Raw genomic sequence first — 26,529 nt, 5'->3', positions numbered from 1 at the left:
CCGTGGATCCTCCTCCAGGACATTACAGTTTGAACAGGCCATGGATTCCGCCGGAGCACAAGCGTCCCAGCTGGCCGGATTTCAACAAGAACTGGTATGACAACGCGAGACCAAATCTCGCATGCTGGCCTTTATGTCGTCAGTGGACACCCGTCTGAATAATCTCCAAAGCAACAGCCACATCCCTGTCGGATCAGAACACGGCAGTGGCTTCCGTTGTGGCTTCCTCTTCAACCTCGAGACTCCGCCTAGCTTCTCCGCCCCGGTACGCCGGGGACCCCAAGACCTGTAGAGGTTTTCTAAATCAATGCTCGCTGCATTTCAAATTGCTTTCACACCTCTTTGCCTCTGATCAAGCAAAGGTGGCCTTTCTGATGTCCCATCTGGAGGGTGAAGCATTGGCCTGGATAAATCCCTTGTGGGAGAAGAAAGATCCGGTGACTACCGACATCCGGTGATTCCTTGAGGCCTTCCGTAATACCTTTGATGAACTGGAACGCACCACCACGGCCGCCTCTTCGCTCCTCCGGCTACGACAAGGAACCCTAACGGTTGGCCAGTACGTCATCCGGTTCCGAACGCTTGCCTCTGAGTTAGGATGGAACAACGAGGCATTGACAGCAGCCTTCTGGGAGGGTCTCTCCGGCCGCATCAAGGATGAGTTGGCCGGTCGTGATGTTCCTCCTACCTTGGATGGTATGGTCTCTCTAGCAACCCGGATTGATCTCCGTTTCCAGGAACGGTCCAAGGAAGTATCTCGGAAGAGGCGACCAACAAGTCATGCCTCCACTCCGCAGAGGTCCACCGTTCTTCAGTCAGTGCCACCAGGCAACTCTACTCCCGAACCTATAGATTGTCTGGGACAAGCCGAGCAGAGCGGCTCACCAAGGGTCTGTGCTTCTACTTTGAAAGCGGTACACACCTGCTTCGTTCCTGCCCCGAGAAGCCGGGAAACTCCAAAGCCTACGGTTGGTAGGAGAGGCCACCCTAGGTATCGGAACCCTCTCAGACCCAGTTACGCTGACCGTCCAAGTGACGATGGAGGAGACCCGGTTCATGGCAGAGGCGTACCTTGATTTGGGGGCAGCGGGTAATTTCATCCAACAGGCTACGGTGGACAAATACCGGATACCTGTCATTCCGCTTTCAAAACCCCTTGTGATCGCTTCCGTGGATGGGAAACCCCTATCCGAATTCGTGTTGTTTATCACCAAACCCATGGAACTCCGTATTGGTGCTCTGCATACCGAAAAGATTGCTCTATATGTCCTCCCGAAACTGGCTCACTCACTCCTGCTGGGCCTACCCTGGTTACGACTAGATGAACCTGTCGTCAGTTGGCGCTCTGGAGAGATTACTCGTTGGGGCCAATCTTGTCACGAGAACTGTCTGCAGTTTGTACGGCCCATCCATCAGTCTCCAGCACCGGAGTCCCTACTGGGACTGCCTTCCGCGTATTGGTCTTTTGTGGACGTTTTCGACAAGAAGGAGGCAGAGGTATTACCGCCATATCGACCCTACGACTGTGCCATCGACTTGCTGCCGGGCACTTCTCTTCCCCGTGGACGGATCTATCCCTTATCCCCTGCCGAGACTCAGGCCATGTCGGAATACATTGCAGATAACCTGGCAAGGGGGTTCATCAGGAGATCCTCGTCTCCTGCAGGAGCCGGGTTTTTCTTCTCCAAGAAGAAAGAAGGTGACTTACGCCCCTGCTTCGACTACCGGGGCTTGAACCAGATCACAGTAAAAAATAAATATCCCCTTCCTCTCATCCCGGAGCTATTCGATCGGCTCAGGGGGGCATATCTTCATCAAACTTGACCTTCGCGGAGCTTATGTGACGCCCTGGACTAGTCAGGTCGTCCCAGGTAGTCACACACAACACCACACCCCCTCCCGATTAGGTGACATCAGTCAAACTAAAAACCTTGTCACCACCCTCCAGGTTTGATGTCCACACCAGGGGGCAGAGCCAGGCAGTTGGCTCCACCCACCGAGAAGTTCACAGGCCTGGAGGCGGGAAAACACAGACACAAGTTCAAGTTGACAGTGCAGAGTAGTTTTGACAGTGAAGGAGAGAGGTTGAGTCCAAGGGCAGACCTGTGCCCAGGCCGGCTATAGACTACTCTGGTGGCTGGGTCGGAGCCCAGTCACCTTTGGTAAGGAGGCAGACGGTGGTTGCCACCTGCAGGAGCTGGGATTACAGCCGGTGGAACCGTAGGGACCGGGGTCGGGCGGTGGCCCGCCGGTACTGAACCAGGGAACCGATTGGAAACCAGAGCACCAGAAGGGCTACTCAGACCCAGATGAAGCCCCGAACCGACAGGGCCAAGTCAAATCAACTGATTGAGGACTGGACTTTGGACTTAAGGACCTATCCCACACAAGTCCCGTTAGAAGACAACAGCCCAACCATACAGGTTAGAGCCACCGCCAAGGCATAGAGACCCAAAGGGCCAGCGTCTGCAGGCAAATGGGCTCCTACGGCATATACAAGTCGGGGAGCGGACTACCAGTGTCTAGGCATAGGAGTTAAACATTTACACACAGAGGTGCAGGAGAAAGGCGGAAGCCACCAACCTATACCGGGAGAAGCTCCAGCCGGCTGCGGGCCCCGTTCATCACTCCGTTTGGTTTACCAGAGACTCCAGTGTATTGTGTCAGAGTGAGTACACCAGTGCCTTCGGGCCGCGCACCGCGCCGCACCGCACCAGCGTCCAACCCCCTCCCACACCTCAGCACCTCCCTCGGGCCCCCGGGACCATCACTCCCCTACCCACGGAGGGGTCAACACCAAGCTGTGCAACACCATCCCCGGGAGGCCTAGATAACGGCAGCGGTGGTGTTGAGTTCACAGATCTGCATTTCCTGGCAGAATACCACTTTTTTGGCCAAAAAATGCAAATTTGGGCTGAAATCTTGGCAATAAAAATGCATCTCTACCGCATGTGGTGTGATGTGGTTTTGATGTGATTTTTTTGCCAGGAGGTGTAGACTGGGTGAAGGAATATAGACCTCAGAATTAGAATTAGTAGATCCATACTGTTTTTATAACATTGCTATTTCTATACTACGGTTCCCAAACCTTACATTAATCCTACAATTAACTCATAGTATATATACTCAAAGAAATATTCAAAAAATATTTTCCAAGTGGATTCAATATCACTTTTATTAATTTTGTTTTTTTGTTTTTTATATTTTTTGGATACACAAAGTGCAAAAAGTGCAGCATAAAAACAAACTGTACGTTTGGGTAAACTGAAAAACAGGACAGTGCGACCCAAGCAACAGGCAATAATCAGAACAATTCGTATAATGATCTTATATGCAGCATTCACAAGAGCAATATAAATATATGTACATATAGCGGTACCCAGGGATATGTAACCCTAGATTAAAGTGCTTATTTATAGTGCTATTAGTCAAATGACATATTTCATATTATTGCACCTCAATCGTATCGTACAAATCCCACCATGTGCAATATAACCTATATAAAAAAATTGATTTGGATACAGCGCTTAGCTATAGTATACGTGTAGCTATTATAGAAATATTGCACATATTCCATATAAATATATGTACATATAGCGGTACCCAGGGATATGTAACCCTAGATTAAAGTGCTTATTTATAGTGCTATTAGTCAAATGACATATTTCAAATTATTGCACCTCAATCGTATTGCACATATCCCACCATGTGCAATATAACATATATCAAAAAAATTTGATTTGGATACAGCGCTTAGCTATAGTATACGTGTAGCTATTATAGAAATATTGCACATTTCCCATTATTCAGAGGTAAATCTTCAATGGGCAAAACCATGGTACAAATTCATACTAAACACCATGCTCATTATGAATGTTAGCCAGCGTGGCTTAGAAAACCAGGTCTAGTCACAATAACTGCTCATAGTTACAATATGGGGGGTTTAACCCCTGGAAAGGCCACCTAGGGTTGATGTGCCAGGTCTCAGGTCGCACTTCCCCGCACCCCAACGCGTTTCGCCGGAGCTTCGTCCGGAGGTGCAGGGGCAGTGAAAGCCGGTTCCATAAATACCTTATTCCTAATGTGCTTGCAGCAGTAATGGCGCGCGCCGTCCAGCCACTTCCGCATTCTCTGACGCGGCCGGCGTCCAGGAAGTCCATCCCGCGCATGCGCGTAGGACCGGACAACCATTGGACGCCGAGCACGAAACAGAAGGGGGCCGTGACCTGGACAACGCGCGCACGCTCGCTGAGCACAGAGGATCCAGATGCCATTTTAAGTATGGGCAAATAGCAGGGCAAGCGCTCGTAGTATATCTTAATATACAAAATCTTACTATGTTTTAGACAGTTCTTAATCAATAACAGCCATAACATAAGTATGTTTCATTGTTGTGAATCTCAGTCTATTATTCGCTCTCCAGGCCCTCCAGATTTGATCCAAAACAGCAAATTCGGATTGTTGTAAGTTGGGAACCAGTGATTAAATTCTATAAAGATACAAAATTTAAAACAAATTAAAAACAGAGATTAAAACAATCGGGATGAGGTATGCAGTACATTATTGGCCAAACACCCACACAGTCGTGAACTACCTATATTTCAAAAAGGGCCTGAAGCTCACCATATCATTGAGCCCTTTAGGTTTGATAGTATCTAGGATGGTAATCCAGCGGATTTCCTTCTGGGCTAAGTTATTTTTAAGATCACCCCCTCTTACTCCAAGATGAACTTTATCAATTCCCCTAAATTTTAACAATCTCCAGTTGCAGTTATGCTTTTCTCTGAAATGTTTTGGGATGTTCTTCAGCATGTCAATATCTTCATCTTTCTTCAACTTGGCAGCACTCTTGATATCCCGAATGTGCTCCAAAATCCTAGTCCTAAATTCCCTTGACGTCAAACCGACGTATATCAAGCCACAAGGGCAAACTGCCCAGTAAACAATGCCCGAGGACCGACAATTTATGAAGTGTAATATTTTGTATGTCTTTGTTCTTGAGGAATCATAAAATTCAAAACTTCTCTCCACCTGCGTACAAGCACTACAATCCCCACATGAATAACAACCCCATCTGGGGCCTCTATCAACCCCAAGAAAATATTTTTGAGGAGATGGTATGTAGTGGCTTCGCACTATTAGGTCCCTGATTGTTTTAGAGCGCTTCGGTGTAATAGCTGGTCTGGGGGTCAGTACTGTAGCCAGATCACCATCGGACAACAAAATGGGCCAGTACTTCTCCAAGATGGTTGACATTTCCCGCCATTGAGCATGGTAAGGAGTTATGTATCTCACCTTGTTGTCCTGCCCTCTCTGCGTTGGTCTCAAAAGTTGCTCTCTCGTGCTTTTTTGTGCCCGTAAGTATCCATCCTCTATTACTTCCGTTCTATAGTGGCGAGAATGAAAACGTTTTTTTAGATCAGATGCTTGTACTTCAAAAAGTTCATTTGAGGAGCATATACGTTTCGCCCTCATAAACTGACCTGTTGGAATGGCCCTAATCGTTTGTGCTGGGTGAGAAGATTTTGCACTCAACAGTGCATTAACAGCGGTTTCTTTGCGGTGAATATCAGTCGTTAAATTCCCATTATCGTCCTTGGTAATCCTGACATCAAGATAGTCGATACTTTTATTACTAAAAACATAAGTAAATTTGATGTTATCCTCATTGTTATTTAGGTTTTCCATGAACCTCTCCAAATGGTGGACCCCCCCCTCCCATATGAAAAATACATCATCTATAAACCTTAGCCATAGATGAACTGTACCAGAAAATTCAGATGAAAATTGAATGGACCGCTCCCACCAACCCAGGAAAAGCTTTGCAAATGAGGGCGCACAAGACGCCCCCATTGCAGTACCCCTCTCCTGGAGGTAGTAGCGGTCCTTAAACAAAAAATAGTTATGTGTTAAAACAAATCTGAGTAATTGCAAAAGGAGGTCCACCATTTGGTCGTCCATGTTAGAGGATCTCAAGTAGAATTCAACTGCCGAGATACCTGCCTCATGTGCTATTGAAGTATATAATGACTGTACGTCAGCCGTTACCATCAGCATATCCTCACCCATCCTGATATCATATATCCTATTGAGAAACTCAGTTGAGTCCCGGATATGCGATGGCAACGTGCTGACAAATGGCTTAAGGTAATGGTCCAGGAACTGGCAAACAGGCTCACATAAGCTTCTATTGCCTGACACTATCGGTCTCCCAGGTGGTTGTAGGGGGTCTTTGTGAATCTTGGGAAGGAAGTAAATAGTGGGAGTGACCGGTAATTCTAACAGAAGGCCTTCTGCCACAGATTTAGGGATGAAATCATCTTCGCGTCTTGTGCGCCCTCATTTGCAAACCTTTTCCTGGGTTGGTGGGAGCGGTCCATTCAATTTTCATCTGAATTTTCTGGTACAGTTCATCTATGGCTAAGGTTTATAGATGATGTATTTTTCATATGGGAGGGGGGGGTCCACCATTTGGAGAGGTTCATGGAAAACCTAAATAACAATGAGGATAACATCAAATTTACTTATGTTTTTAGTAATTAAAGTATCGACTATCTTGATGTCAGGATTACCAAGGACGATAATGGGAATTTAACGACTGATATTCACCGCAAAGAAACCGCTGTTAATGCACTGTTGAGTGCAAAATCTTCTCACCCAGCACAAACGATTAGGGCCATTCCAACAGGTCAGTTTATGAGGGCGAAACGTATATGCTCCTCAAATGAACTTTTTGAAGTACAAGCATCTGATCTAAAAAAACGTTTTCATTCTCGCCACTATAGAACGGAGGTAATAGAGGATGGATACTTACGGGCACAAAAAAGCACGAGAGAGCAACTTTTGAGACCAACGCAGAGAGGGCAGGACAACAAGGTGAGATACATAACTCCTTACCATGCTCAATGGCGGGAAATGTCAACCATCTTGGAGAAGTACTGGCCCATTTTGTTGTCCGATGGTGATCTGGCTACAGTACTGACCCCCAGACCAGCTATTACACCGAAGCGCTCTAAAACAATCAGGGACCTAATAGTGCGAAGCCACTACATACCATCTCCTCAAAAATATTTTCTTGGGGTTGATAGAGGCCCCAGATGGGGTTGTTATTCATGTGGGGATTGTAGTGCTTGTACGCAGGTGGAGAGAAGTTTTGAATTTTATGATTCCTCAAGAACAAAGACATACAAAATATTACACTTCATAAATTGTCGGTCCTCGGGCATTGTTTACTGGGCAGTTTGCCCTTGTGGCTTGATATACGTCGGTTTGACGTCAAGGGAATTTAGGACTAGGATTTTGGAGCACATTCGGGATATCAAGAGTGCTGCCAAGTTGAAGAAAGATGAAGATATTGACATGCTGAAGAACATCCCAAAACATTTCAGAGAAAAGCATAACTGCAACTGGAGATTGTTAAAATTTAGGGGAATTGATAAAGTTCATCTTGGAGTAAGAGGGGGTGATCTTAAAAATAACTTAGCCCAGAAGGAAATCCGCTGGATTACCATCCTAGATACTATCAAACCTAAAGGGCTCAATGATATGGTGAGCTTCAGGCCCTTTTTGAAATATAGGTAGTTCACGACTGTGTGGGTGTTTGGCCAATAATGTACTGCATACCTCATCCCGATTGTTTTAATCTCTGTTTTTAATTTGTTTTAAATTTTGTATCTTTATAGAATTTAATCACTGGTTCCCAACTTACAACAATCCGAATTTGCTGTTTTGGATCAAATCTGGAGGGCCTGGAGAGCGAATAATAGACTGAGATTCACAACAATGAAACATACTTATGTTATGGCTGTTATTGATTAAGAACTGTCTAAAACATAGTAAGATCTTGTATATTAAGATATACTACGAGCGCTTGCCCTGCTATTTGCCCATACTTAAAATGGCATCTGGATCCTCTGTGCTCAGCGAGCGTGCGCGCGTTGTCCAGGTCACGGCCCCCTTCTGTTTCGTGCTCGGCGTCCAATGGTTGTCCGGTCCTACGCGCATGCGCGGGATGGACTTCCTGGACGCCGGCCGCGTCAGAGAATGCGGAAGTGGCTGGACGGCGCGCGCCATTACTGCTGCAAGCACATTAGGAATAAGGTATTTATGGAACCGGCTTTCACTGCCCCTGCACCTCCGGACGAAGCTCCGGCGAAACGCGTTGGGGTGCGGGGCAGTGCGACCTGAGACCTGGCACATCAACCCTAGGTGGCCTTTCCAGGGGTTAAACCCCCCATATTGTAACTATGAGCAGTTATTGTGACTAGACCTGGTTTTCTAAGCCACGCTGGCTAACATTCATAATGAGCATGGTGTTTAGTATGAATTTGTACCATGGTTTTGCCCATTGAAGATTTACCTCTGAATAATGGGAAATGTGCAATATTTCTATAATAGCTACACGTATACTATAGCTAAGCGCTGTATCCAAATCAAATTTTTTTGATATATGTTATATTGCAGATGGTGGGATATGTGCAATACGATTGAGGTGCAATAATTTGAAATATGTCATTTGACTAATAGCACTATAAATAAGCACTTTAATCTAGGGTTACATATCCCTGGGTACCGCTATATGTACATATATTTATATGGAATATGTGCAATATTTCTATAATAGCTACACGTATACTATAGCTAAGCGCTGTATCCAAATCAATTTTTTTATATAGGTTATATTGCACATGGTGGGATTTGTACGATACGATTGAGGTGCAATAATATGAAATATGTCATTTGACTAATAGCACTATAAATAAGCACTTTAATCTAGGGTTACATATCCCTGGGTACCGCTATATGTACATATATTTATATGGAATATGTGCAATATTTCTATAATAGCTACACGTATACTATAGCTAAGCGCTGTATCCAAATCAATTTTTTTATATAGGTTATATTGCACATGGTGGGATTTGTACGATACGATTGAGGTGCAATAATATGAAATATGTCATTTGACTAATAGCACTATAAATAAGCACTTTAATCTAGGGTTACATATCCCTGGGTACCGCTATATGTACATATATTTATATTGCTCTTGTGAATGCTGCATATAAGATCATTATACGAATTGTTCTGATTATTGCCTGTTGCTTGGGTCGCACTGTCCTGTTTTTCTGTTTACCCAAACGTACAGTTTGTTTTTATGCTGCACTTTTTGCACTTTGTGTATCCAAAAAATATAAAAAACAAAAAAACAAAATTAATAAAAGTGATATTGAATCCACTTGGAAAATATTTTTTGAATATTTCTTTGAGTATATATACTATGGGTGCAGGAATATGATGTAAATGTTCATCACCAAATTTGCATCTCTTCGAACAAGAATGCAAAAAATAAGAATTGGTTTTGATGCCATTTTGGTTCAGTTTTCTGCCATCAGTGCAAATTTGGTGCTGAAATCTGGTGCAGCCATTTCAGCACCACATTTGTACCTTCTGGCAGAAAACCGCACCTAAACTGCGTCAATACTGTTTTTTTTGCATTCTTGGGCCAAGAGATACAAATTTAGTGATGACATTTTTACACCATATTCATGCACTCAACCAACACCTCCTGGCAAAAAAAAATGCATCAAAACCACATGCAGTACGTTGCATTTTTTTGCCAGCAGGTGAAACTTGGGTGCCAGGGTGCCAGGAATATGGTGTAAAATTTCAGCACCAAATCTACATCCCTTGGCAAAAAAGAACTGTTTTTTTGCCAGGAGATGCAGGTCTGTGAACTTAGTGATCTCGCCTGAGGTGTGGCCACTGAGTTTACTGAGGTCATCTGAGGTCAGTTTACCTGCGATCACAGGTGGACGACCGTGGGAACCTCCAGCTGTGACCACAAATAGCCTGAGTGACGTCACTGCTCATCACACAGCTTATTCTCTGCCTGAAGCTCACAACAGGCAGACATTTTCTATGGCCACCCACTATCACTTCAGATATAGCAGAGCCGGAATTGTCATGGGTAGAGATGAGCGAACTGGTCCCGGTTCGGCTCGAGGCCGGTTCGCCGAACGGGGGTCCCGTTCGAGTTCGGTTCGTCGAACGTTCGACGAACTGAACTCGAACGTATAGGCTAGAATGGGAGGCAATCACAAACACATAAAAATGCATGATAAATGTACACAAACAGTTAATAAACATTGCCATAACACTTACCGGTCCTCGCGATCCCTTCTGCACTCTGTCTCCTGCCGCTATTCCATCTGATGATCGCTGAAACCTCCCGGTGACCTGCACTGCCAGCAGAGATGCAGGACCTATCGTGACGTCAAAATAGCCATGTGACCAGTCACGTGGCTATTATCTCATTGGCTACAGACTGGTCACATGACTATGACACGTCATGTAGGACCTGCGAGTGCATCTCTCCGGTACACGGTGCACATATGTGTATCGCCGTGTACCGGCGACATGCTCTAGCACACGGTCGACTCCCCGTTCCGTTAGGGACCGGCTGACACAGCCGGTCATTAACGGAGATCACCGTTGCCATAGCAACGCAGTTAGCGGTGACGTCACCGCTAACCGCGGCTCCGAGAGCACCGTTGCTATGGTAACGCGTCTCTCAGCGTTACCACTGTTACCGCTAGCAGCCAGCACTGATCACTCACGGAGTGAAGGCTGCACGCTGCTTCCCGATTGTAGTGATGATTGTAGTGAGGATGGAGGTTCCCCAGCCCCAAGTGATGAGCTGGTGAACCTCATCCTTCCTCACTACAATCATCACTACTACTACACTAGTGATGGTTGTAGTGAGGATGGAGGTTCCCCAGCCCCAAGTGATGAGCTGGTGAATCTCATCCTCACTACAATCGTCACTACTACTACACTAGAAAGAAAGAAGACAGAAGAGCAGGATCGTGGAGGGCTGACAGGGGGTAATAAAGATGGAGTCTCTAATGTGTCTGTGTATTTATTTCTATTAAAGTATTTTTTATCTGTGTGGTGTCTTTTTTTTAACCCTTTATTGGAGATTGTTAATGGCCGGGTCAAACGTGCCTGACATTAAGAATCTCTGGCTTAATACTGGCTGGTAAAACAAAGCCAGTATTAACTCATGATTACCCAACAAGCCACCCGGCTCCAGGGCTGTTGGAAGAGTTGGATACAGCGCCAGATGATGGCGCTTCTATGAGAGCGCCATTTTCTGGGACGGCTGCGGACTGAAATCCGCAGCAGAGGCGCCCACAAACCTCGGGCTAACCTGTGCTGCGGATTCCAATCCCCAGCTGCCTAGTTGTACCCGGCTGGACACAAAAATGGGGCGAAGCCCACATCATTTGTTTTTTAATTATTTCATGAAATAAGTGAAATAATTAAAAAAAACGGGCTTCTCTATATTTTTGGTTCCCAGCCGGGTACAAATAGGCAACTGGGGGTTGGAGGCAGCCCGTGGCTGCCAGCTGTACCTGGCTAGCATACAAAAATATGGCGAAGCCCACGTCATTTTTTTGGTGGGCAAAAAACTTCTGCATACAGTCCTGGATGGAGTATGCTGAGCCTTGTAGTTCTGCAGCTGCTGTCTGCTCTTCTCCATACAGACAGACAGCAGCTGCAGAACTACAAGGCTCAGCATACTCCATCCAGTACTGTATGCAGAATTTTTTTGCCCCCTGAAAAAATTATGTGGGCTTCGCCATATTTTTGTATGCTAGCCAGGTACAGCAGGCAGGTACGGCTGCCCCCAACCCCCAGTTGCCTATTTGTACCCGGCTGGGAACCAAAAATAAAGGGAAGCCCTTTTTTTATTATTTCATGAATTTCATGAAATAATTAGAAAACAAATGACGTAGGCTTTGCCCCATTTTTGTGTCCAGCCAGGTACAACTAGGCAGCTGGGGATTGGAATCTGCACCACAGGTTGGCCTGAGCTTTCTGGGCCCCACTGCTGCGAATTGCAGTCTGCAGCCGCCTCAGAAAATGGCATTTTCATAGAAGCGCCATCTTCTGGCGCTGTATCCAACTCTTCCAGCACCTGCCTGCTATACCTGGCTAGCATACAAAAATATGGCGAAGCTCACGTCCTTTTTTTGTAGTTTTTTGGCAAAAAAAATAAAAAATGCTTCCCTGGATTTTCCATTGCCAGTGAAGGTAACACCAAGCAGTGGGGGTTAGCAGCCAGTAGCTGCTTGGATTACCCTTAGCTAGCAATACAAAAAATGCAGCGGGAGCCCATATATATTTTTTTTAATTATTTATTTAAATAACTAAAAATAAAATGGGCTTCCCTGTATTTTGATTGCTGGACATCACAGTGCTGTAAAAATAAATCTTTAAAAAAATGACGTAGCGCTCCGCGGTATTTTTGATTCTCAGCGCAGATAAAGCAGACAGCTATGGGTTGCCACCCCCATCTGCCTGCCGTTACCTTGGTTGGCAATCAAAATACAGGGAAGCCCATTAATTTTTTCTATTTAAAAAATAGTTAAAAAAAAAAATGACGTTGGGTCCCCCCATTTTTGATAGCCAGCTAGGGTAAAGCAGAGGGCTGTAGCCTGAAAACCACAGCTGGCAGCTTTACCGTGGTTGGGGATCCAATGTGGAGGTCCCCTCAGGCTCTTTTTTATAATTATTTTATAAATATTAATAATTACACAATAAAAGTAGGGTCCCCCCCAAATTGGATCACCAGCCAAGGTAAAGCGGACAGCTGTGGTCTGGTATTCTCACGGTGGGAAGGTCCATAGTTATTGGGCCTTCACAGCCTAAAAATAGCAGGCCGCAGGCACCCCGGACGTGGCGCATCCACTAGATGCGCCAATCCTGGCGCTTCACCCCAGCTCATCCCGTGCCCTGGTGCAGTGGCAAACGGGGTAATAAATCGGGTTGATACTAGCTGTAAAGTCACCTGAGATCAAGCCCAGCAGTTTGTGATGTCATGGCGTCTATTAGATACCCAACATCATAAACTGTCAGTACTAACAAAAACAAAAAATCGACAAAAGAAATTTATTTGAAAAAACAGTCCCCAAAACATTTCCTCTTTCACCAGTTTATTGTAAGAAAAAAAATAAAGGGGTCCCACGACAACTCTGGACCGTCTAGAATATGGGGGGGAGACGCTCGGGGAACGTATCCCCCATTTTCTAGGAGTGCGGACCCTTCATGTGAGGAGTGTGGGTGCAATGAATCTGCACTCACTCTCCCCGGGTCCACAGCAGCAGAGTCCATGTCGTAATGGTTGCTACCAAAGCTGCAATGCCCTGCTCATGAGGTAAGGGCATGCCTAATCAGGAGAACTACTGTAGAGGAAGCTCTGCTCACTGGTATATAGGTGCTCAGAGGTAATAATAGATAAAATTAGTGAGTAACCTCGGCACTCTATATCTCCCAGACTAAGTCAGTAAGTCACAATGGATAGTAATGCAAAATCACTCTTTATTGGTCCGTATTAAGAACATTTTTTTTCATAAGCATATATGTTTTTGTCCAAAACAAGTTACAAATGACGTTTCGGCCTGAGCCTTCGTCAGATTGGACTTATCTGCATGTAATCATGAAAAATGACAATAATCAGTATCACATAAGAGTGAGAGAACAATAACATAAACTCGAACAATGTAGAGGTACAATTGGGATGCAGCAAAAAAATTGCAACACAGCAAGAAATGAAACACATGATACAAATGTCATAATACAGTACAAGGACAATATAGTAATAACAAATATGGGGTCAGAGTAGGCTTAGACAGCTCTGGTACGAAAGAGATGTCAATCATAAAGTAACATGTGCAGTAGGTGTAGAGCTACAGTATGCATGGCAGAGCTAATGGGTAGACCGACCATAGAAAAAGAACGGAGAAAAAGTGGAGAAAAAGTGGAGAAAAAATGGAGAAAAAGTGGAGAAAAAGTGGAGAAAAAGTGGAGAAAAAGTGGAGAAAAAAATGGAGAAAAAGTGGAGAAAAAGTGGAGAATAAATGGAGAAAAAGTGGAGAAAAAAATGGAGAAAAAGTGGAGAATAAGTGGAGAAAAAGTGGAGAATAAGTGGAGAATAAGTGGAGAAAAAGTGGAGAAAAAGTGGAGAAAAAGTGGAGAAAAAGTGGAGAAAAAAATGGAGAAAAAGTGGAGAAAAAGTGGAGAAAAAGTGGAGAATAAGTTGAGAAAAAGTGGAGAAAAAGTGGAGAAAAAGTGGAGAAAAAGTGGAGAAAAAGTGGAGAAAAAGTGGAGAAAAAGTGGAGAAAAAAATGGAGAAAAAGTGGAGAAAAAGTGGAGAATAAATGGAGAAAAAGTGGAGAAAAAGTGGAGAAAAAGTGGAGAAAAAGTGGAGAATAAGTGGAGAAAAAGTGGAGAAAAAAATGGAGAAAAAGTGGAGAAAAAGTGGAGAAAAAATGGAGAAAAAGTGGAGAAAAAAATGGAGAAAAAGTGGAGAATAAGTGGAGAATAAGTGGAGAAAAAGTGGAGAAAAAGTGGAGAAAAAGTGGAGAAAAAGTGGAGAAAAAGTGGAGAAAAAAATGGAGAAAAAGTGGAGAAAAAGTGGAGAATAAATGGAGAAAAAGTGGAGAAAAAGTGGAGAAAAAGTGGAGAATAAGTGGAGAAAAAGTGGAGAAAAAAATGGAGAAAAAGTGGAGAAAAAGTGGAGAATAAATGGAGAAAAAGTGGAGAAAAAAATGGAGAAAAAATGGAGAAAAAGTGGAGAATAAGTGGAGAATAAGTGGAGAATAAGTGGAGAATAAGTGGAGAAAAAGTGGAGAAAAAGTGGAGAAAAAATTGGAGAAAAAGTGGAGAAAAAGTGGAGAAAAAAAATGGAGAAAAAGTGGAGAAAAAGTGGAGAAAAAGTGGAGAAAAAAATGGAGAAAAAGTGGAGAAAAAGTGGAGAATAAGTGGAGAAAAAGTGGAGAAAAGGTGGAGAAAAAGTGGAGAAAAAAATTCTCCACTTTTTCTCCATTTATTCTCCACTTTTTCTCCACTGTTTCTCCACTTTTTCTCCACTTTTTCTCCACTTTTTCTCCACTTTTTCTCCATTTTTTCTCAATTTTTTCTCAAGTGGAGAAAAAAGTGGAGAAAAAAGTGGAGCACCCTTTGGTGCCTTTCATGTGGCACTAAGGGGTGCTTAGCTTTGTATTTAGCCAAAAAAATGAAAAAAAATGACGTAGGGTTCCCCCTAGTTTTGTAGCCAGCTAGGGTAAAGCAGACGGCTGTAGCCTGCAGACCACAGCTGGCAACCTCACCTTGGCTGGTAATCCAAAACTGAGGGCACCCCACGCTGTTATTTTAAATTAAATAAATAATTTAAAAAAAAAACACGTAGGGGTCCCCCAAAATTGGATTACCAGCCAAGGTAAAGCAGACAGCTGGGGCCTGATATTCTCAGACTAGGGAGGTCCATGGTTATTGGACTCTCCCCAGCCTAAAAATAGCAGGCCGCAGCCGCCCCAGAAGTGGCGCATCCATTAGATGCGCCAATCCTGGTGCTTCGCCCCAGCTCATCCCACGCCCTGGTGCGGTGGCAAACGGGGTAATATATGGGGTTAATACCAGATGTGTAATGTCACCTGGCATCAAGCCCTGGGGTTGGTGAGGTCAGGCGTCTATCAGATACCCGACATCACCAACCCAGTCAGTAATAAAAAAAAAAATAGACGACAAACACATTTTTATTTGAAAAAACACTCCCCAAAACATTCCCTCTTTAACCAATTTATTAGAATGAAAAACAAATCCAGGTCTGGTGTAATCCAAGGGGTTGCCATGACGATCCACACTGTCCCAGTCAATGAAGAGCAGGATGTTCCCCATTGACTGGGAGAGTAATGCAGTGACCTGAGCTAACATCAATGGGTCAGCCCAGGTCACTGCAGGGGATGACAAGTGCTGCTGTCAGCGAGGTACATTACCTGCGCTGATCTCCAGCACTGCCGACAGCCCCTGTCACTGAGGTCAATGACCGGCGCCTTCACATCAAGTATCGCGAGAGGTCCGTGACGTCTCGGGTCGGAAGCGAGAGGTGATGTGACAAGCGGCGGCCATGGAGGACAGTGACAGCGCTGAGGTCGGGATGGCGGGACTTCATCACCGCAGGTAAGCCGAGCGGGGGGGGGGATGTGTGTGTGTCTGTGTGTGTGTGTATATGTGTACATGCCGCGGGCAGGAGGGGGCGGAGTGAGCTGAGCGGGAAGTGTGGGCTTCCTGCACGTAACTAAGATAAACATCGGGTTACTAACCAAAGCGCTTTGCTTGGATACCCGATGTTTATCTTGGTTACCAGCTTGTGGCAGGCTGCCAGCGATGGCTCCTGCACACTGTAGCTGTAAAAAGCCCTGCTTTTTGCTGCTAGAACCGTTCTCGAACGTATCTAGAACTATCGAGCTTTTGCAAAAAGCTCGAGTTCTAGTTCGATCTCGAACAGCCCCAAAAATCACTCGAGCTTAGAACTGGAGAACCTCGAACCACGAACCGCGCTCAACTCTAGTCATGGGACCTTATGTGGATTATGTCCGACCTGGATGTTTTGGGGGTTAATAAAGGGGTGAAAGATGGTTTTTGTATTTTATTTCAAATGCAGGATTTTTTCAGTGTTTGTGTTTATTTTCACTTACTAGTATTATTAGTAATGGGGGGTCTCATAGCTGCCTACCCATTACTAATCTAAGGCTTAGTGGCAGCTGTGGGCTATTATAAACTCCTTATTACCCCGATTGCCACCGCACAAAGGCAATTGGTATTGGCTGGGTAAAGTGCCGGGATTGTCATGTCTAATGGATGTGACAATCCTGAGCAGCTTCAGGCTGCTATTTTTAGGCTGGGGGCCCAATAAACATGGGTCTCTCTAGCCTGAGAATACCAGCTCCCAACTGTTGGGCTTTATCATGGCTGGTTATCAAAATTGGGAGGGGGACGACCGCATGCCATTTTTGTTTTTTAAATGAGCTATTTAAATAATTAAATAAAAAAAAGCTGCATGCGGTTCCTTGTATTTTGATTCACAGCCAAGATAAAAGCACGACGGGGGGTGAAGTCTGTAGCTGTGTGCTTTATCTATGCCATCATAATATAAGGGACTTTACGACAATTTTTTTTAATTTATTTTTACATCACGCCATGATAGAGCTGCAGACAGGGTCTGTAATTGCAAGTAGTCAGACTAGTCATACAAACTGTCACACAGGTTGAGGGTGCATCTGACTGCAACCAATCACAGACTCCAAGATTGATGGTGGGCGGGGAAAGCAGTGCATATGGATGAGCGATAATGAGCGGTTCCAGAAGTAGAATGAGTGGCCTTGGAAGCAGCGTACAGCCACAGGAGAGACTCGGTAAGTATAGCGCGCTTGCTCCAATCCCCCTATCCCTTCTACTACCATAAGAGTCAGATTTTGTCCCTATTTATTTATATTGGGATCGGCGTCTAGCCAGATTCCGGACTGTTTTTTGTTTTTTTTTAAATCTGGTTAGCCCCGCCAATCCCAGTTATCTGTGAGTCCCCTTATCGCTATTAAGAAATAAAATCTTATTTTTGGACATGGGATCACTTTATTTTTCTATTTCACAATTCATATTTATCTACTCTGTGTGCACAAATCAATGCCACACCTACTGTGCTAAAGCAGAAACTAAGCAATCACAGTGGCATCTGAGCATGAACAGATCAAAAGGAAGGTATGCTAGATTAAGGATCGCATCTCCCATATCTAAGATAGCAAAATGTTTCCGTCTCCCACTCTGACCTGAGATTCTGCACATTGGTGTGAAGCATCACTTTGTGTTTTGTGAGGGTGGGGCAGACGTTCTCTCTCGCTGCATACTGTTGGCTGTGCAAAGTACTATCTGCTGTTGGTTCCAATCCAATTTTTCTGCAGTTGGCTCAAAAGAATATAACACATAGACTTCTAAGACTGATCGCTAGTAGAGCAGCTTAACCACTTTTTCCCCTACTTTTACACTGCACCAGGTGAAGAAGAAAAGTGCCATGGTGCTGCTGTGGTGCCCTACACAGTAACAGTACCTCTCTTCCACAGCAACATTATCCCCTATAACAAAACATATTACAGTTGTGATATTTTTCTTTGTAGCCCCGCCATTTGTGCCCCCCCCCATAAATAAAGTATTAATGCATATATCGCCGTCTTTTGATTCTTCCATAGAATAGTAAAATAGCTCTTTGTGCACCCAAGCAGTATCAATATCCATCTTTGTGCTCAAATGCAATAGTAATGTCCCCTCTCCCATGGCACCAATATATTATTACTGTAGGTCTTGTCTTCCCCCATACAATTATAGCTTCGAACTTTTATGTCTCAAAAGGGAAGTGACAGAAGTATACAAATGCTTTGTGATCACTGTATAAAAGCCTTTTTTTTAAATAACAATAATGGGCAAACTAATACCCAAACATTAACATTTTAAAAGCCTATTAGCTATTGGTACATAAAATATAAAATAATATAACTGATGTACAGACATTAATGGCTGTGTGTTGAGTTATTTAGAAGGCACAACACATTTACACTGTAAGGATGGCTTTACACGCTACGGCATCGCTAAAGCGATCTCGTTGGGGTCACGGAATTTGTGACGCACATCCGGCCACGGTAGTGATGTCGTTGCGTGTGACACCTATTAGCGATTTTGAATCGTTGCAAAAACGTTCAAAATCGCTAATTGGTGACATGCCCCCCTATTCCAAATATCGTTGCTGCTGCAGTAACGATGTTGTTCCTCGTTCCTGCGGCAGCACACATCGCTCCGTGTGACACCGCAGGAACGAGAAACCTCTCCTTACCTGCGTCCCGCCAGCAATGAGGATGGAAGGAGGTGGGTGGCATGTTCGTCCCGCTCATCTCCGCCACTCCGCTTTGATTGGGCGGCCGCTTATTGACGTCGCTGTGACGCCGAACGAACCGCCCCCTTAGAAAGGAGGTGGTTCGCCGGTCACAGCAACGTCGCTAGGCAGGTATGTGCGTGTGACGCTGTCGTAGCAATAATGTTCGCTACGGCAGTGATCACCACATATTGGCCGTGCGATGGGGGTGGTTGCTATTGCGCTCGACATCGCCAGCATCAGCTAGCGATGTCGCAGCGTGAAAGCACCCCTAAGGCCGGGGCCACACAGGGGACTAATGCGATCCTCGCATGACACTTAGCTCACGCTGGCAGCACAGCGGGAGCCGAGTGTCATGAGAGTGTCACTGCGACTGAGGTCAGATCATGTGATCGGACCTCAGCTGCGGGGGTCGGGTCGGCACTGAGGAGAGGAGGGTCGGTGCTGAGGAGTGGCGGGCCGGCGCTGCGGAGGAGAGGGAGGGATTTATCTCCCTCTCTCCTCCATAGCTGGCTATTGTCATTCTCGCCCTGCACTCGCATTACATCGGTGTCTGCGAGTGCAATACAATGTTTCTCCCACCCCATAGACTTGAATGGGTGTGAGAGAAACAAGAATCACATTGCACCCGCAGCATGCTGTGATTGTATTCTCTGTCCAATTAGACCTGAGAAAATAATCGCTCATGAGTGCTGGCATATAGGCTAATATTGGTCTGAGTGGAATGCGATGTTTTATCGCATTTCACTTACTCTGATTTTCATGCCGAGTGTCTTAGGCCTTATACAAGCTGTTCACTAACTACTTTACATTATATCAAAGTGTTACATCTTCAGTGTTATCCCATGAAAACATATAATAAAATTAGAGGTAAACTGTAAGAGGTGTGCTCATTTTTGGGACATACTGTATACACTTAAGGCCACTTTACACGCTGCGATATCGTTACCGATATCGCTAGCGTGCGTGCCTGCCTCCATCGGTTGTGCGTCACGGGCAAATCGTTGCCCGTGGCGCACAACATCGCTAGGAACTGTCACACATACTTACCTGCCTGGCGACGGCGCTGTGACCGGCGAACCGCCTCCTTTCTAAGGGGGTGGTTCTTTCGGCGTCACAGCAACGTCACTAAGCGGGCGACCAATAGAAGGGGAGGGGTGGAGATTATCAGGACGAACATCCCGCCCATCTCCTTCCTTCCTCATTGTGTGCGGCTGCAGGTACGATGTGGTTCCTCGTTCCTGCAGTGTCACACATAGCGATGTGTGCTACCGCAGAAACGACGAACAACATCATACCTGCAGCTGCAACGATATTTGGTAATAGAGCAGCCTGTCAATGAGCAACGATATGGTGAGTATTTTTGCTCGTTAACGGTCGCTCCTGCGTGTCACACGCAACGACCTTGCTAACGAGGCCGGATGTGTGTCACGAATTCTGTGACCCCAACGACATCTCTTTATCGATGTTGTTGCGTGTAAAGCGGCCTTAAGTGTCATGGTAACTGAATTTTTATTTTTTTTGTATCTTTCTCTTAGGCCCCCTTCACACGTCCGTGATACACGTGCGTGTTTGGTCCGTTTCCGTATATACCGGAGACACGGCCAAACGTGCACCAATGTTAATCTATGATTGTGGTCACACGTCCGTTATTTCATTATGTCCGTGTGTGCGTGTCCGTGATCCGTATGTGTTTGCGTTTGGCACGGATGCATGTCCGTTATCTGCACGGAGCACGCACACGTGGACACAATGAAAGTCTATGGGTATGTGCACACACGTTAGTAAACACGTATGCATATACCTATAGTCCGTGTCCGTTTGGTGTTTTTATTTCTAGTGATGTCGGCTATTCTTTCTATTTCTGTGTATGTCGGTCAATCTCCCTGAGTCCGTCGGTCAGTCTCTCTGTCTCTCTGTCGGTCTCTCTGTCTGTCTGTCCCTCTCTCACAGTCTGTCGGTCAGTTTCCCCCCCTCTCTCATACTTACCGTTCCCCGATCTCCGGCGCAGCGCTGCACGGCATTCACACTGCTGCGGCGGCTTTTACTATTTTGAAAAAGCCGGCCGCCCATTAAACAATCTCGTATTCCCTGCTTTCCCCGCCCACCGGCGCCTATGATTGGTTACAGTGAGACACGCCCCCACGCTGAGTGACAGGTGTCACACTGCACCCAATCACAGCAGCCGGTGGGCGTGTCTATACTGTGCAGTAAAATAAATAAATAAATAATTAAAAAAAAACGGCGTGCGGTTCCCCCCAATTTTAATGCCAGCCAGATAAAGCCATATGGCTGAAGGCTGGTATTCTCAGGATGGGGAGCTCCACGTTATGGGGAGCCCCCCACCCTAACAATATCAGTCAGCAGCCGCCCAGAATTGCCGCATACATTATATGCGACAGTTCTGGGGCTGTACCCGGCTCTTCCCGATTTGCCCTGGTGCCGTTGGCAAATCGGGGTAATAAGGAGTTATTGGCAGCCCATAGCTGCCAATAAGTCCTAGATTAATCATGTCAGGCGTCTATGAGACACCCTCCATGATTAATCTGTAAGTGACAGTAAAAAAACACACACACCCGAAAAAATCCTTTATTTGAAATAAAAAACACACACAAATTCCCTCATTACCAATTTATTAACCCCGACAAACCCTCCATGTCCGGCGTACTCCACGGACCTCCAGCGTCGCGTCCAGCTCTGCTGCATGGAGGTGACAGGAGCAGCAGAAGACACCGCCGCTCCGGTCACCTCCACACAGCAAATGAGATGAGTAGCGCGATCAGCTGCTGTCACTGAGGTTACCCGCGGCCACCGCTGGATCCAGCGGTGGCCGCGAGTTACCTGACTGACAGCAGCTGATCGCGCTACTCACCTCATTTGCTGTGTGGAGGTGACCGGAGCGGCGGTGTCTTCTGCTGCTCCTGTCACCTCCATGCAGCAGAGCTGGACGCGACGCTGGAGGTCCGTGGAGTACGCCGGACATGGAGGGTTTATCGGGGTTAATAAATTGGTAATGAGGGAATTTGTGTGTGTTTTTTATTTCAAATAAAGGATTTTTTCGGGTGTGTGTGTTTTTTTACTGTCACTTACAGATTAATCATGGAGGGTGTCTCATAGACGCCTGACATGATTAATCTAGGACTTATTGGCAGCTATGGGCTGCCAATAACTCCTTATTACCCCGATTTGCCAACGGCACCAGGGCAAATCGGGAAGAGCCGGGTACAGCCACAGAACTGTCGCATATAATGTATGCGGCAATTCTGGGCGGCTGCTGACTGATATTGTTAGGGTGGGGGGCTCCCCATAACGTGGAGCTCCCCATCCTGAGAATACCAGCCTTCAGCCGTATGGCTTTATCTGGCTGGCTTTTAAATTGGGGGGAACCGCACGCCGTTTTTTTTTAATTATTTATTTATTTTACTGCACAGTATAGACACGCCCACCGGCTGCTGTGATTGGGTGCAGTGTGACACCTGTCACTCAGCGTGGGGGCGTGTCTCACTGTAACCAATCATAGGCGCCGGTGGGTGGGGAAAGCAGGGAATAGGAGATTGTTTAATGAGCGGCCGGCTTTTTCAAAATAGTAAAAGCCGCCGCAGCCGTGTGAATGCCGTGCAGCGCCGGTGATCGGGGATCGGTGAGTATGAGAGAGGGGGGGACACTTCAGTCAATCGGGGGATTAGCGGTCACCGGTGAATCCTTCACAGGTGACCGCTAATCAGTACTCGACACAGACAGAGCCGCGGTATGAGGATGAAGTCGGGTGAAGTTCACACGAGTTCATTCTCATCGCGCAACTCTGTCTGCTGTCAGCCGACATTTATAAACGACATTGTACATCACACACACGGACATTACACACGGACATTACACGTACACATACACGTTAATTCCACACGCACACACGGACGTTCTGCACACAAACACGGCTAGCATACGCAATTCACACAGGTGCCACACGGACCATAAAAACGGACACAAAAACGGGACACGGACCCGAAAAACGGCCCGTAACACACGTGCGTGTTTTTCACGGACGTGTGAAGGGGGCCTTACAGATATTACATACTGTACCCTTGCATACTAAGTTTTATGCTTCTAATACTTAAATAATGTGTATAACCTCAAATATTCTAGTCCAGGTGATGATATTTGTCTAAAAATCTCAAATAAGTTTTGTTTCTTTTGGCACTGATTTCCTCACTTTTATTGATCCACAAAATGTCCAGTTATGTAAATCTAGAAGAGACTATTGATTATTCAAGGTCTCTTCAGCAGCAATGTTTTATCTTATTTATTTATCAACTTTGTAACTTGTCTGGACGCTGAATAAACTGATACTTTGATAACTGCGATCCCATGTCTTAAGGCTGCTTTACACGAGATGATCTACTGTGCGATAGATCGTCGGGGTCACGGTTTTTGTGATGCACATCCGGCATCGCTTGCGACGTCGGCCTGTGTGACACCTCCTAGCGACGCAGTATCACTCACAAATCGTGAGTCGTGTACTCATCGCTAGATTTCATAAAATCGTTTATGAAACATGGCGCCTGTTGTTCATCGTTTTCGTGGCATCACACGTTGCTCCGTGTGACACCACGGGAACGATGAACATCGCTTACCTGCATCCCGCGGCTCCCGTCGGCTATGTGGAAGGAAGGAGGTGGGCGGGATGTTTACATCCCGCTCATCTCCGCCCCTCCACTTCTATTGGCCGGCCGCCGCGTGACGTAGCTGTAACGCCGAACATCCCTCCCACTTCAGGAAGTGGATGTTTGACGCCCACAGCGACGTCGCACGGGAGGTAAGTACATGTGAACGGGGGGGTTAACGAGTTTGTGCGCTACTGGCAATCAATTGCCCGTGACGCACAAACGACAGGGGCGAGTACGATCGATCGTGAAATTGCACAATCGGTCGTCCCGTGTAAAGCAGGCTTTATTCCAGAGAAATCCAATGCTTGGCTGAGTTGTACTGTATTAGTGCAAAGCTGTGCAGTGTGATCAGAGTAGCAGACTGTCATTCATTATATGTCTCACATTTTGTGTTTTACTCCCTTTCATTTTAAATAAGCTCTGGAGTTATACTCTCAGGGAAATCTGTGTCTGGTCCATAAATCTTAACAGCTCATTTACATATAAGAAAAACGTGGATTTCTCTGGAATAAGACATCAGATTACAGATATCAAGGTCTTTTTTTATTCAGCTTCTTATGACCTGTGTGGCCATATAGACAACTTTGGAGGGTTGATCCTACTGACGGATTCCCTTTAAGTTTTCTTAATAGCTTAAGAGCAAAACAAACAATAGAACTACAGTATATTATAGTAAAATTACATTAAAAGTCACTAGGGCTAAAATATAACTACATGATTCACCACTACTGTATATGTGCCGCCCCCGCGTCAGCAGCCGGGCTGCTCGGATCTGGATCTGCGGTGGCTTGAGGGGTCTCCGAACCCGGGGGTCGGGGTCGTGCGGCCACTCAAATAAAAGGGGGAATATTTACATGGGGTTGTTTGTTTAAAGTTCGTGACGCCATCCGTGGTGTGTGGTAAGGGTGAAGTACCACCGCTGCAGCTGGGAGTGCCCGGTGGGGATGGAGTGGGCGGCCAGGTGTTTAACCCCTCCACGGGTGGGGGGAATGCCCCGGGACTCGGTGATGGTGTCGGGGAGGTGCCGTCGGGCCGGTAAGGGTTAATTGTGTACTCAGTCCAATAACGCTGATGCTAACAACCATGGAAAACCAAAGTTTTTGATGCCACTGCAGCAGGGAGGGAGCACTCCCGTGCCCATTGGTGTTACTTGTTAGCCTGTGACCTTAACTTCGGCACCTCTTTTCTGTAGTTGGTCTCTTTCAGCATGGAACTAAATGGGTCCCGCTCACAAGTGTGGCTAACTGGGTGAGCTTGCTCTCAGGGTTCACGCTTGGGATTTTCTGGACTATGCAGTGGGAAAGTCCTATCCCCCTTGTTGCACTAGTACCCCGATTTTGGAGCGGGTGGAGAATGGATCTTGAAGGCTCCGTCCTCGTCGGGTAAATTACCAGGACGCCTGAAGCTACTTCCTGGCCTAGGGTCGACGTACCCCGTCGTGCCCTGGCCCCTGCCCGGTTATGGCACAAGGCCGCCGGCTGTCCTCCTTGACAGTCCGTGCCCCTTGTCATGATCCCCTGCGACTGGGGTCCAGCTCCTACCAGGCCCAGACCAACGTCAGCCACCTAACGGATCTTGAAGGCTCTGTCCTCGTCCTGTAAATTACCAGGATGCCTGAAGCTACTTCCTGGCCTAGGGTCAATGTACCCCGTCGTGCCCTGGCCCCTGCCTGGTTATGGCACAAGGCAGCCAGCTGTCCTCCTCGACAGTCCGTGCCCCTTGTCTCGATCCCCTGTGACCGTGGTCCAGCTCCTACCAGGCCCAGACCAACGTCTACCACCTAGTAGTAACAAGGAGCCCAGCTCTCACTTTCACCTCCCTTTAACCAACCCCCAAAGTGGCCAACCCTATTCCCTTCAGGCTGTCCACTGGTGTGTCTGGTGGGTGTGGTGCAGAGTTTTCCTAGGGTTTTGATTAGTTTGTTTTTAGCAACACCAAAGGTCAGGGACCCGTAACCAAGGAGGAGGTGGATATTATGCAGAAGGGCAGATTGCACAATAGCCTGTGACGACCTGATAGGCCAGGACGTCACATATACATGATAGATGTAAATTAGAAAAAGAAAATATAATAAAATTGACAAAGAATTAAATATATTTTTAATTTCTGAAAGCACTTACATAATACACTGAATTCCCAAAGAAACAGTACCGAACGTGAGGTTGCCATAGATCAGCTTTCTTCTTTTAGGTAAGAATTCGATCTGAATCTCTTTTGATGTTCATCTTCCTGTTAATTCTGTTATCTGTGTGACTTGAGAAGGTAATAGATTTAGGAAATCTGAAATATTAGACTCTTGATATTGTTTGTTTTTTCTGTTCAAGAAATACTTCTATACAGAAATGATATGACGTTCTGTAAAACATGCACATGTATTTTATGTGCATGCTTCTTTATTTGAAATGTTTCTCATTTTGTTATATAGTACCTTGCATCATTGTATTTTCAATATGTGCCATCTGGTATTGAAGCAGTGTTGATTTTTGCTCACCTTACCTGTTACTTCATGACCAAACAAATACCTAGATATATTTACATAACATGCAATGTTAACCCCAATACGACCTTGAACGTACAGGTACTTCCAAGGTTGTTTCTGTTACTTTAATTCGGGCTCACGCGGTGACCCTGCATCTTTCCCCACACATATTGGCTGATATGATCAGCTGATTTGCTCAGCTGACAGGAACGGGTGGATCGGAAATCCACCAGCACCTGTTAACCAGAGAGTCACAATGAAAAGTCGAGAATTACTAACCCAGGTCATGAAATTGCTAAGATATTGGGACTCTATCACAAAACCATCAAAAGTTTTGTTGTAAATAGTCAACAGAGTCACAAAAAAGGTGTTGAGGAAAAGTGATGCACATTAACTGCCAAAGATTTGAGAAGAATCAAGCGTGAAGGGACACAAACCCATTACCCTCCAGTGCTGTCATATTCCTGAAATGCAACCTTTCTGGAGACCCCAGAAGTACAAGGTGTTCAGTGCTCAGAGACATAGCCAAGGTAAGGTAAGTTCTTGTAATCATCCATTAGAATGGCTCCTGTAGAGATCTTTTGGCAAAATGATGTTTGCCTTGCCTTATCCATTTTTTTTAA

Source organism: Anomaloglossus baeobatrachus, chromosome 4, assembly GCF_048569485.1.
Source record: "Anomaloglossus baeobatrachus isolate aAnoBae1 chromosome 4, aAnoBae1.hap1, whole genome shotgun sequence".
Lineage (NCBI taxonomy): Eukaryota > Metazoa > Chordata > Amphibia > Anura > Aromobatidae > Anomaloglossus > Anomaloglossus baeobatrachus.
The sequence above is the reverse complement of the archived record's forward strand: the minus strand, read 5'-3'. Positions refer to the sequence as shown.